Source organism: Amblyomma mixtum, chromosome 6 (genome assembly GCF_055824585.1).
Source record: "Amblyomma mixtum isolate Tamu chromosome 6, ASM5582458v1, whole genome shotgun sequence".
NCBI lineage: Eukaryota > Metazoa > Arthropoda > Arachnida > Ixodida > Ixodidae > Amblyomma > Amblyomma mixtum.
Window position 1 is genome coordinate 88588932 of NC_143017.1, and position 12485 is coordinate 88601416.

General features: G+C 48.5%; 1 pseudogene; it reads right to left on the reverse strand.

The window, feature by feature from the left end:
- Positions 1 to 8669: 8669 nt before the first annotated feature.
- On the reverse strand, positions 8670 to 9924 carry LOC149339619 (uncharacterized; annotated as a pseudogene).
- Between the last annotated feature and the right edge of the window lie 2561 nt (positions 9925 to 12485).

Below are 12485 nucleotides of genomic sequence, written 5' to 3' on the forward strand. Positions count from 1 at the left end.
GCCGAAATGCCAGGAATAATAATGATCTTTCTGCACAAAAACGTATATGTTGTGCATGGTTTTATACAGGTCCTGTATGACTGCGAGAGCCACGCGATTCTGCGGTAAGCCTAGCAAGTCCGGCAACATCTTCCATAAAAAAATCCAAGTTTTTGGGATCACCGTAATTTCCGGCATGCAGCTGACGCATTATGTATCAGGGTTCTATTTTTGCTGAAACGAACATTTTCTTTATATATTGTCCACACTCGCTAGACAGCCTGCAGGATCGATATGTGAAACCGGGACAAAAGAATATATGTGCACGCACATCTGAAGTGCCATAAATTCTTGTAATAGGATAGGCGTTGAGCATTTCATGCCACGTACTGCAGTCTATAAAAAATGCTTTATTTTCCGCACCTATATAAATAAAAAAAATCGCAAGGACACTAAAGCTCCGCCTTAAGGGTATGACGCAATAACGTTAAAGGTTTAATGCCCATATATGCAGAATTGGGTATTCTTTACTTGACAGTCATAGACCGTAGGTAGTCCCTGGCGCAATGGTTCCGAGGTTAAGCGATGCGCCGCTTCCCAGCGATCGCAGGTGCTGCCTCTATAGTGGCGCTTCTGAGACCCAGGCTGTTCTTCACGAGCAACCTCTAGCGACCAATCATTCATTTAACTGCCACCTGCCACGGTGGTCAGTTTGCTGCCAATCCGGTGGGCAGGTTGTGATTACACCACAAGGTCACGTGACCTACGCGGCTCACCTAGGTTGCTTCCCCGGGGCGTTTTCGCTCACAACACCGGCGACGCCGACAACGACGACGACGCCAGACTTTCTGCAGAACGGGAGCATAACGCGATCGCGTTAAAATCATATTCCTAGGTTTAAAATTCTGCGCCCTCATAATTGTGGTAACGAAAATAACGAGCCCGCCGATTGCATTCCGAAAATTGCGGTGAGTAAAAAATTATGGTATTTGTATCACCTTGCGTGCTGCTAGTTCCTCCGGCTTTTCGCGTGAAGGACAGCGAGATGTCGAGAATGTGACGTGCTCGAGTAATGACTCTAAACACCTCAACACTCGAAACCTTTGCGCAACAAACTTCATGGCCCGAAAGTAAGGACAGCGTAAATGCATTAGCCCTTGCAAGCGTAGCTAGTCATTTCGATCCAAAACGAATATTTTCTTGATTCAGTAGTAGGCCTCAAGAAAGCCTGTTCGTTCGTTTTCTAAAGCGAAACACCAACTGTTAATAATTGCTTGCTCATACGTACAAAATTTCGTACAAAATGTAACAATAGTTGGAAATCGTGATATCGAAATACCAGAATTTGCCAGATTAACACCCGAGTGGTCGTCTTTTTGTTTCTGAGGTACACATGACTCTGGAAATTCAGAAAAAAAAAATTGACAAAATTTCATATGTACAAAATTTCGTACAAAATGTAACAATAGTTGGAAATCGTGATATCGAAATACCAGAATTTGTCAGATTAACACCCGAGTGGTCGTCTTTTTGTTTCTGAGGTGCACATGACTCTGGAAATCTGAGGTGCACATGACTCTGGAGCGAATGGCAACCGAACCAGTGGCCGATGTCGACGAGGAGACGTTGGCATCATTCGCTACCCTGTTCTGCATGAGATACTCTTGTTGTCTGTGCCACTGCTTCTCCGGACGTATCTCCCGTTCTTCATCCCTTTCATCAACTCGACGAGCCCGCTTTCGCGACCTATCTCTAGCCAACGCGGCTTCGTGACGCTCTCTGTCGTAGGGATTGCTAGACGCAACCCGACGCCTCCAATGCTCTCTCTCGAACTCGTCCCGGTGGCCGATTCTGGCTCCATGTCTCTCCGGTGTCTAGGCGGCGAACGCTCGCCTTTATTCAGCAAAAGCGAATCACGTGGTTAGTCACGTGACGCAACTGGCGAGAGCGGCGGTCGGCGCAGCGGCGGGACTAGCGGTAACAGCTGCAACAAGTCACGTGGTATGACGCCACAGCCACACCTGCGGCGAGCCTCCAGTTAGAGGCTAAATCCAAGCGTCATTTGACCTTTAGCTTTGCATGCGATGTGGAGCTCTTCGCTCCAAAACTATTGCTGGCGAAATCTTATAACAGCGCAGGGCGTGCTACCATGCAGGCTCATTGTTTTGAATACCATTTGGCTGCGTTTGCTATTTAGCTTAAAACGAAACAGCCAGTTTGCAATATGAAGAATGCTAAACTCTCTTGAAACAAAAAAGTTGTTCCTATAGGCTTGGCGCACTCTAATTATCGTGTACGTAGTGTATTAAAGGGTTTAAACAATTTGTCAACTAGGTTTACCTGCTTATCACATGAATCAGCGAAAGCTGTTATAGCTTTTGGTTTAGTAATAAAGTTCGAACTGAAAGGTGTAAAATGGGAGTAAGCTAACCTCTAGCGCACTCGCTTTTTTAAAACTGAGGGCGCTGGAAGTGAACTTACTTCCTTTTTACTCCCTTGTAGGCGTATTCGTGTTTAGAGCGCATAGCCCTGCATTCTGCCGTGGAACCATTCTCAGGAGGCCGATCATTACTCCGGCCTCGTCATAACCACCTCCTTCCACGGTAGCCATCCTCTGGGTTCTCCCCATGGCCGCCACCTTCCGGATGCGCATTGCTCTGCTCTCCACCGTAGCCTCCCAGGCCAATAGGCCACCTGTCTGTTCCCTTTCTCCCTCTCTCTTCCCTCGCGCGTTTTCTCTCTCCCTCCTCTTCCCTAAAAGTGGAGATAAAGGTTTCTCTCTCTCCACTTTGCCACCTTCCAACCGCGGCAGGGGCCGCTGCCTGCCACGGTTAGCTGGTGGCAATTGAATTGAATTAAATTACATTATTTAAGTTGAAATCAATGAATTCACTAAGTAATTAAGTCCTTGCGGCTGTCGCTGTCTGTTGTTGTCTGTATTAAACCAAAGCTATAATAAAAAAGGTCTCAAACGAGCTCGATCGGCTGCAATAGCCACTTCAAGAGATTCCTTTTATAAAATGCCTGAAAGGATCGAATACAAGGAGAAAGTTTTCTATTCAGCCAGCGGGGAGCATGTTTCGACTTGCGGTTAATTTTTGTGATGTCACAAACGGTGTCGTCCTTATAAGCTGCCCTAACCAAGTCACTTAAACTGCACCTATTACGATTGATACGTGCGCAAACTGAATGTTGTATGGCTCCTTAATTTGAGAAAAATACTCAGAATAGAGCTTAAGGTAAATGTTTCGTTAAAGTGTGGGAATCTCAGAGAACCCACATAGTTGCATCATCAGGACAAATAGGAGAACTTACAGTAAAGGCTTCGTTAAATTCGGGAAACTTAAAGAACCCACATAGTTGTCTTCATGCCTGCTGTTTCTGGAGCGTTTCCAATATCGGTCCAGCCTTTTGCAGGGATAACGGAGTAGGGGTCTCTCAGCATCGGTCCAGCCTTTATTTCACAGCGATAGATACAAGGGGGGGTCATTTGCATCACTCGTGCGTACTGTTGCGACCCGGGTAGCATGGCCGGACCGGTGATGGGACGAGGAGGATGGGAGACTGGGTTAGGAGGAAGGCAAAGCAAACTTTATACAATTATTTACATTATTTAAAAGAGCAACTGAGAGTGACTCTCAGTGGAAGGGAACTTCTTCGCCAACTGGAGTCGACGGGAGTTAACAGGTCTCTCTCGGCCACACTCACAGCCGAGTTAAATAGGGTTCGGATTCCCCAGATCCCTGACTGGGGAATAAAGGTCGAAGAACGCTGCCCAATAGGATGGACAGATGTGGACGCTGCTGTTACCACCCACGGCAGGGGCGGTGCTGGGCTGTCCCGCTCTCTCGCAGCTCGGTCGATGGGAAGGTGTAGATGCTGAGTAATCAAACACTGCTGGAAATGAATCTCCCGCAGTCGACCATCAGGGGAACGAACGTCCTCGTGCTTCCCCGCCGGATGTCCAAAACACGAGACAGCTGACGAGGACACAGGACACTGAGGACACTGACGAGTACACAGCCGCCTTTCAATTAACAGCAGCAGCTTGACTGTGCATAGCACCACTCTGTCGCCCGGCGACCCGAGGGTAGACTCGGCCTGACGCCACCACCGTCGCTACTGCTTCCGCTGCTGTTAGCCGCTGCTAATGCGCTCGCCAGCCCCCTTCGCATCTTCGGCCTTCGCCGGTCTTCGACCTTCGTCGCTGCCGCCGTGGTCACCTCCGGTCAAGAAAGTCTGCTGACTTAATCCACTTAAGATAGGAGGGGGGCATCTACACGGGTCTGCCGCCGTCGCGAGGTTGTCGGCCTTATCGACCGTTCTCGGTTGCTGCTTGCTCGGGCCCACGTGGCCAGAAGTACGATCATGACAGCACACAACTTGTCGTCACCATTTTTACTTGACATTCTTTTAAGGCGGTATCATTAGGAGGGCCACGAAGGCGAAAGCTGTCTGGCAGCGGCATCGGTGTCTGTTTGAAGCCTCCTCCTGCAAGGTGATGGTTAGCGGGATTCGCCTCTGTCCGCCTGCCACCCGTCTCCCCTGCCTCTCTCCACTTGTGGGGGAGAGGAGGAAGACGCCGTGCCTCTGTGTCACTGGTGACGTCACTGCTGGATGACGTCACACATAATTAAGTACTAATTACTAAGTAATAGCAAATTGCTAATTTTAACTACTGATTAATTACTAAGTGTTAATTAACTGCTAATTAATAAGGCTGAAGCTTCGCCTTAAGAAAGAGGGGCCGCAATGAAGAAAATTGTATTTGAGGAACGGAAATTACGCAGTAACTGCCTCACACTCGCGCATGCGCAGTTGAGGCTCTCCGGGGTTCCGCGAAATCGCTCACACCTAGCGTAGTGTTGAACAAAATGAGGCCTGCGGGGGGTAGTAATTCTTTCTCATATTGCTCAGTAGTGCCGGTAGTGATATATGAGAACTCGATGCAATCTATCAGCATAACACGTTTTATGCAGGCTCTAGTTCGAATTGGAATAGATATAGAGGTAGAGACATTTTGATGATTATAGCGGAGGTGTGCCTGGTAGTTAACTTGGCATGTGGAGTTGCAATAGGGCCAGCATTGACTAGATTGGGAAGTGAAAGACAGTGGACTCAGAATTGGAGTAGAATTAAAAGTGGAATGAAGTGGCGACTGAAAGAAGAATGGCATCGCATTTCCTCCGCATCAGTCCGATTAATCGCTGCTATATATTTTTCTTTTATGTAGCCATATCCTTTCTTGGAGCTTTCAAAGGCAGTACCGTTCTATATTTCCTATGAATCCCGATGGGCACCTGCGTTTTAGTTTTTCCCTTTATGTGTTAAATGCTTATTCATGCAGGAAAACCAGTAGTGTTCTTAACAAATCCCTCCTGCAGTCAGGTACTTAACTTGTTTCACAGTGCAATGTCGTCTCTAGGAAATGTAAGATATATCATTCTCATGTACAGCATCGGAGATACAAGGTTCACTGGCGGAAGGAAACCAGAGATTTTAAGGGAGCGGATGTCCTAAGGCATCAGCTCCTTTTTTTTTAACCTCTTTTATGTGTCAAAGCCTTCTTATTTATTGTTTTAACTACTCTGTGCACAACTGAAGCAGTGCATGTTCTTCGGAAGTGCGATTCATTGAGCTTATGAGTTAGTTCCGGCGAACAGTGATGCGTACAGGCAGCGGAGTTGATTCAGTCAAGAGGGAATTCGAGAACCGTCACAATCTAGAGAACACATATTGCGCCACGACCACGCCTTTCATCCTCTCTCTCTTTCTTAGTCTCTACTATGGTTTGCACAATATCGTGAGACCGTATATGCATAATACAGAGGGGTGATGTTTCTCCTTAAACCTTTGTTCTGTTCCCGTTCTTGAGAACGCCGTGCTCGGGAGCCTGATCGAGAAAAAGTGAGTTGTCCCTCACATATTTCCCAGGACCCGAAATGGCGTCACCAGACCGGAAGTGAAAACTATACGTTTCTATGTATCTTCATTGTGCCAGTGGCGCCACCTATAAGGCACCTTTGAGAAAACATCTAACGACCAGATGACCCGGATAGATGTCTTGTTGCGTGCTGACAGACGTGTAGGGGTCGGCAAACACAACCATGCAAGAATTACACAAAACTTGATGTAAAGACATCAACAGCTTCTAATTCATTGTCATCACATGATGTAATTAAGTCTCCCAGCAAATTTTTTTTAACCTCTCCCTTTGTTCTTTCACCATTGCATCCCCGCTTCCTTTCACCGAAGCGCAGAATGCCTAACCGTAACACTCGTCTTTAGTTAACCTTCCTGCTTTTCTTTTCCTCTCTCTTTCGTTCCATTTATGACTCGAGGCTAGTCCAGACTTTCAGATTCAGACTGACTCCTACATCTTTTAGGTGTTACAGCTCTCTGCTGTCTCACACGTCTCGACGACGCCTGTTACCAAAGCACTCCACACGTACGTTCTACCAGGCGCGAGAACCATCGCGCGGCTTGCCACCGCCGTCTTCACGGAAGCTCTCGAACTTCCGCCTCAGAGATCCGGCTCCCCGCAGTGCAGGCACATACATATACATCTGTCTATATATAAGCGATGGCGCGGAACCTTCCGAAAGAGCCATGGTCGCCGCGCCGCGCGAGAGAAGAAAGCGCCGAGGTCGTTAAAAAGTAATCAAGGCCATTAAGAATGATTTAATGGTGCGTGGCATCAGCGCCACAGCCGGAGCGGCGGCGACACTACGCCGGGTCCACGAGGCGGCTGAAGAAAACGGGGGGAGGTGGTGAAGGGGGCACCTCGCGAGCTGCGCCGAGATAAAGTTGCGACTTTTGGAAGGTGGCCAGGAAAGAATTTCGCCCCCACTCCTACCCTCCCACCTCCCTTCTCAAACTACCTCCTTACAGTCCTTCCTACTACTCGAGAGTATGTACAGCGCGTGCCTTCGGCGACGTCTTTGTGTCGTGTCCCGCTGTGGCGCGGCGAAGTTGTCTGACGGGGCCGCTGTACGCGGCGTTGCGTCTCTATAACTTGGTTATAGAGCGCCTTCGAGAGTGAAGGCGGCGACAACGTCTGCTACGAATGGCGCCGCGAGGACCGTCAACTTGTTCGCCGGTGTAGAGTGTTCGGCTCGTCAGTGAAATTGCGCGTGCACGCGTGCGCAGGCCTAATCGCCGAACCGTAAAATGGAGTTCACGTGTGGCACTGGCCGGATGCCCTCCTCCTCCTCCTGTTCCAGTCTGTCTCACCTTCGGATATCCTTCGAATCCCGTTTTTTTTTTTCTTGCTTGTCTGAAACGTTGTGTTATGTTGATTATTGCGTGGTGCGCATTTTGTTAACATTGTAGATTGAACGGAGACAGTATGTTTTTTTTTTATGTGGAGCTTGACAAATATATAACGCTTACATATATGTACCCTTTATATCGTCTATTTCACATATATGTGTCATAGGTGTACATTTAATCTTGGAGAAGGGGTCAGGAAAACACAAAGACGTGAATATGGCGCTGGCAACGATAAAGACGTGAGGAAGAAGACAATTGGAAAGGGGGGGGGGGGGGGGGGGGGTCATTGGGTCAGCCTTCTTTGTGTACTCTCTCTTTTGGTGGAAGGTTTCTTATTGACCGCTAACAAAGGCTCCAAGTCAAAACTGCTTGCTGAGATGACCATTGACAGGCGCAGCTTTACCTTTACGACTGCGAATACTGCTTCGCATCAGCTGCTGTCTGCAAGGCCAGAGCAGCAGCTTGATAAAGGAGGCACAAGGTACGGCATAGTATGGCATCCACTATAGTTTTCCTGCTTCGTGTTGGTACGCGGAAATGGTGTCATGAGATGCAATGTGAGGGGTCAGAGATCACAAAGACTTGCAGGGTTCAGCTGGTCCTTTCAGACATGCCTGCTAGGCGCCATTTAGTATGCCAATATCACACGGTTGTTTTCATCCGCAGTTCAACTGACCGTTAGTTGAACTGAACGCAGTGAGTGGAACACTGCAGCGCCAACTATTGTTGATATCTCAAAAGGCATTTCAGTTCAGCTTTGACCGGGAGTCCGAGTTGTATGAGCCAGATAACAAGATGGCGGTTGACAGACTTGCCGTATCGGATGAGTCGGTGGAATTTACTGCGGCCGTGTGTACGCACATCACTTAAAAGTTTTAGTGCGAAAGCAAGCACGCCTTAACGCGGACTCAACCAAGAATCTTGTGTGAAGCCTCGGAGTGACTCGGGTGTGTAGGATTAGTTCGGAGGAGCGTCACGTAAGCTTTAACCATGGGAGGGTGACCTTGAGGGCCACCTTGGCGAAACATAGCATATCAACAGCCCACACAGTAATAAAATAAATACTGCCGCGATTGAGTTTCGAATGTGCGGCGGCGAACACACCCTGCGCATCTAACTCCAGCGCGACGCGCGCGCCACTGGCGGCGGCGCGCGCGTCCCTGTCTGGAAGGCGGGAGCAGTCCGACAGCTCCCGCTGTGCTGCGCGCGCCGTCCCGAAGCAGTTTTGGGCGTCCTTACCGAGCAAAAAATGGCACATAACAACAGCAGGACACACTGCTGTGTTACAGGATGCAGTAATGCGTATATAAATTCGCCTGGAACAAGGTTTTGTGGATTTCCGAGGCGACATTGGGAGACTGCCCGCCCTTCGCGACGGGCAACACGCACACGCTGTTTCTGGTCTAGCACTGGTCAAACCCGTGCAGAAGCTTACTTGACTCATGCATGGCTGTAAACAATATGTGGTATTAAAAAGCCACGCATAACTCTCCCGCAGTCACGCCTGAGGAAGAAGCCCGAATTTTGCGCAGTAAAGAATCGTTTACCTTACTTCCAGTTATGCGCGGAATCCTTTCTCGCTTCCACTGCGCCTTGTCGTCCAGCGTCTTTTTCGACAGTAAAGGCACGTTTTCAGGGGCAACGGCAACATGTTCCTGATAAATCTTTGCCTCCACATCTGAACGACTGGGTGATAATTTAGTACAATGCTAATGTCGAAAATTTAGGGTACTTGTACTGAATTTGTAGAAATCAAACAAAGCTTGCAATGAAATCCCGCTTTTTGAGCACACGCTTTCTGCAAGAATCCTGCATGAAGTAGCTGGGATGCTCCTTTTTTGCACAATCCCAGTCAAAAAGTTTTATGTTTTCCGCAGGAGTTTCACTGCGCACAGGCGCTTCGCCGCAGCTTGCATCCTTTTCTGCTTGCAAAAGCTCGTTCATTGGACATCTCATATCATCAAAACACTGACACACGTGTTGCAACGACAAGGACCTGGCAGTTGCTGGAAAAATTAGAAAATATGAGCGGCAGATTACGCCATGGGTACATCATTTCAAGGCGTAGTTTGAACAGGGCATTTCACATCGAACACCGAAGGTGCGGCAGACGAGAATGTTATGAAGTCAAGTTTGCGCCGCTCGCTCAGAAACTGGACTTTTCTAATTACCTTCAATGTTATGCCGCCTGGCCGTCTTTGAAAGTTTAGGGTAAGTTTTTTTAAATGCAGGAACGCTCCAGGCTTGCGGTTGGCTCGTTTTGCAGAGCGTTTCACACCGCTCCAAAAACACGGCAACGGTAGCAGCGCATTTACACTTGCCTGCGATGCCTGCCTTGTAACTACAGCTTGCGGTAACAAGCTGTCTACTGGAATATAGCTACATAAAAAAAAATGAGTGAGAGTTCAGCGGTAACAGGCACCAGATACAAATATTTCTTAGCGTTAATTTGGTGCTTTTCGGTGGCGCAGGGATGCTTGTCTGAACAGTGCACCGGGCTGCTACTTCGCTCCCGTCTCAAGATACCGCCTCTTTCACGTTGTGTACATGGCCAGCTTCAAAAATCTTCGTTCCTTTCCTGACGTTCGCTCCTCGAAAGAATTTTTCAGCCTCACGAATGAATAGGTCGAAATCCCGCCTCTACGAACAGCGGCAGCCGCTAGCAGACGCCATCCCTTCGAAGTCGCGGGGTGAGCCTTCCTGACAGGGACGACGAACTGGGCGCGCGGGGGAGTTGAACGCAGCCTCGACGGTGGCGGTGCCTGGCGGGTGCAGGGTGCCTATACGTCGCCGCAGCCGATCACTCCTTGTGTTAAACTGCAACACACACTCTGGCCCTGTGCAGTGCACATCGTCGTCTTCGTCAACTTCCATCTGCGGTGCGAACAGTTCAGATCACCTTAACCTCGATCACAGCCTAAACTGAGTCTAATATCGTCGCCTGACGTGCCGACGACCCAGCAATGACGGAAGCAGGCTAAACACTTTTTTTTCGCACGTCTACTCTATTCAGCTACGTTCAAAAAATACCATATTTGGCCTTGGCTGGTATCTAAGACCACTTCTACAACGTTCACTAATCGCATGAGAGGAAACACGGAAAACGGAATTTTAGAAAACGCGACCAAGCGAGAAAGCCATGGCTCTACTTAATTACTTTGGTTCCCTAGGATGTTCACCTGCGGCTTACAAAAAACAGAAAACTCTCTCAGAAATTGAAATTCAGTGATGCAATAGGCGAAATTAATGTTAAAAATAAGAATTACCGATGCTGGAGCATGTTTTCATTCATAAATTGCGGGTTTGATCCCGGCCGCGGCGGTTGAATTTCTTTGGAGGAGAAATTTTAGAGGCCCGTGTACTGTGCGATGTCAGTGCACGTTAAAGAACCCCAGGTGGTAGAAATTTCCGGAGCCCTCCACAACGGCGTCTCTCATAGCCTTAGTCGCTTTGGGACATTAAACCCCATAAACCAACCAAACCAACCAACCATTCATAAATTGCCCGCATGTCGCGGGATCGCGTGATCCAGAGGCTGAAGTTTCGCTGAATGTTCCGCGTGTACATGCACCCGGCTCCCGTTCAGTTCTACGCCAGTTCGGTACCTGAACTGCCGGTCGGCTGCACGTCATTTGAAACTGCCTGTGTAACAGGCGTAACTCACTGCGAAAGGGATAGAAACATCAGCGGGTGTAGGAGATGCGAAGCGAGAAATCCCTCGCTTTGACTGTTCACATGTACGGCGCTGTTCATCTTCCTGTGCAGGTTAGCATCCATTGAAATGTTTATCCGGAGGCATAAGTCAGCATCTACCCCATCAAAACGGTCATCACCATCATCAGCCTGGCTACGCCCACTGCAAGGCAAAAGCCTCTCCCATGTCCCTCCAGTTAACCGTATCCTTTAACACCCTCCCGATCAGACTTATATTCGGTGTTCCTTCCAGTGCACTGCTTACGAACAGAGAGCGAATTAGCAGTTTCTTCAATAAAATAGTGTGCGGAGAAGGCGACCTCACGCTATCGACATCAGATTTCGGTTGCGAGCTTTATTCTTTGCAATGACGCGTAAGACACTAGTGTACATGAATCACCGCATCGTATTCGCCTGCGAACTCAAAATAATTTATAACTGGATTTTTTCGCCCACCTGTTTCGGTTTCAACAGCCGAGTGATAGCTATGGCGTCCAAGATCCGTATGTCACGTGAACCATGAGAAAAAATTGGTGTGGTTTAGCTCTTGTTAAACCTGGTTGGTTGAAAAGTGATAGATGCAGTAGACCAACTAGATTTAGATATAGACTCTTCGTCGGTGACTTCCATGGCGAGACTCCTCGAGGAGCGCGGCACGACCAGCTCCTCCTGGCTGCGGTGGAGAGAGCAAGCTGACGTCACGCGTCGCCATAGCAACGGAGAGACTGACGTCACTCCATCTGTTAGGCGCGGTGGCGTCTCCTCGAGGAGCAGGGGCGTCCACGGACTATGCGACAAGCGGTTAGACCTGGCGTAGTATTGCTTTCGCAGCAAAAGTGCGATATAATCGCTGCTTCTTCGCTCGCTGTGCTCCGGCTCTTGAGGCAGGCTGGCTCAAGTGTCCAATTAGTTAAAACTACGAAGCACCGGTTAATCGCAGTCTTTCTCAAGATTCACGCGACCTATAACATCTGCGATGCAATTTGTTTACAATGCCTGAAGGGTACTTTCGACCATATCACCTTGAGCTGTTGCAGTCTTGAGCTGTTCAGAAAGCTACGCAATGTAGACTGAGATGTTTCTCTCTTTCTACATGAATATTAACAGCAGCGTTAGCAGGAAATGGCTTCTAACGTTTAACACCTCCCGCGTCGGCATGATATCATCAGATGTGGGCCACAGAGAGCTGTACTTTAGCTGTGCACTATAGCCCGCCCAGTAACAAAATACGTTATACCTTTCATTGAACACTGGTCAGGGTTAACTCACTTCTCAAAAGAATGTATCTCACAGAAATTCCCACTCCAATATTATGCCCTAAAACAATGCGCTCTAAATATGTTCAGGGCAGACAAAGAGGTTACAGTCCACAAGCGTCTTAAATTCATGGTGGGGGAACCGTGCCTACCGGCTCAGTTTGTTTCTACCCCCCCCCCCCCCCCCCCCATCTAAAGTAACTCTGTTCTTTATGTCACAGGTAAAACATAAAGAATATGCGCCTTACACGCTTTTATTCTGGCTTCGCTGAATGAATCGTTGGA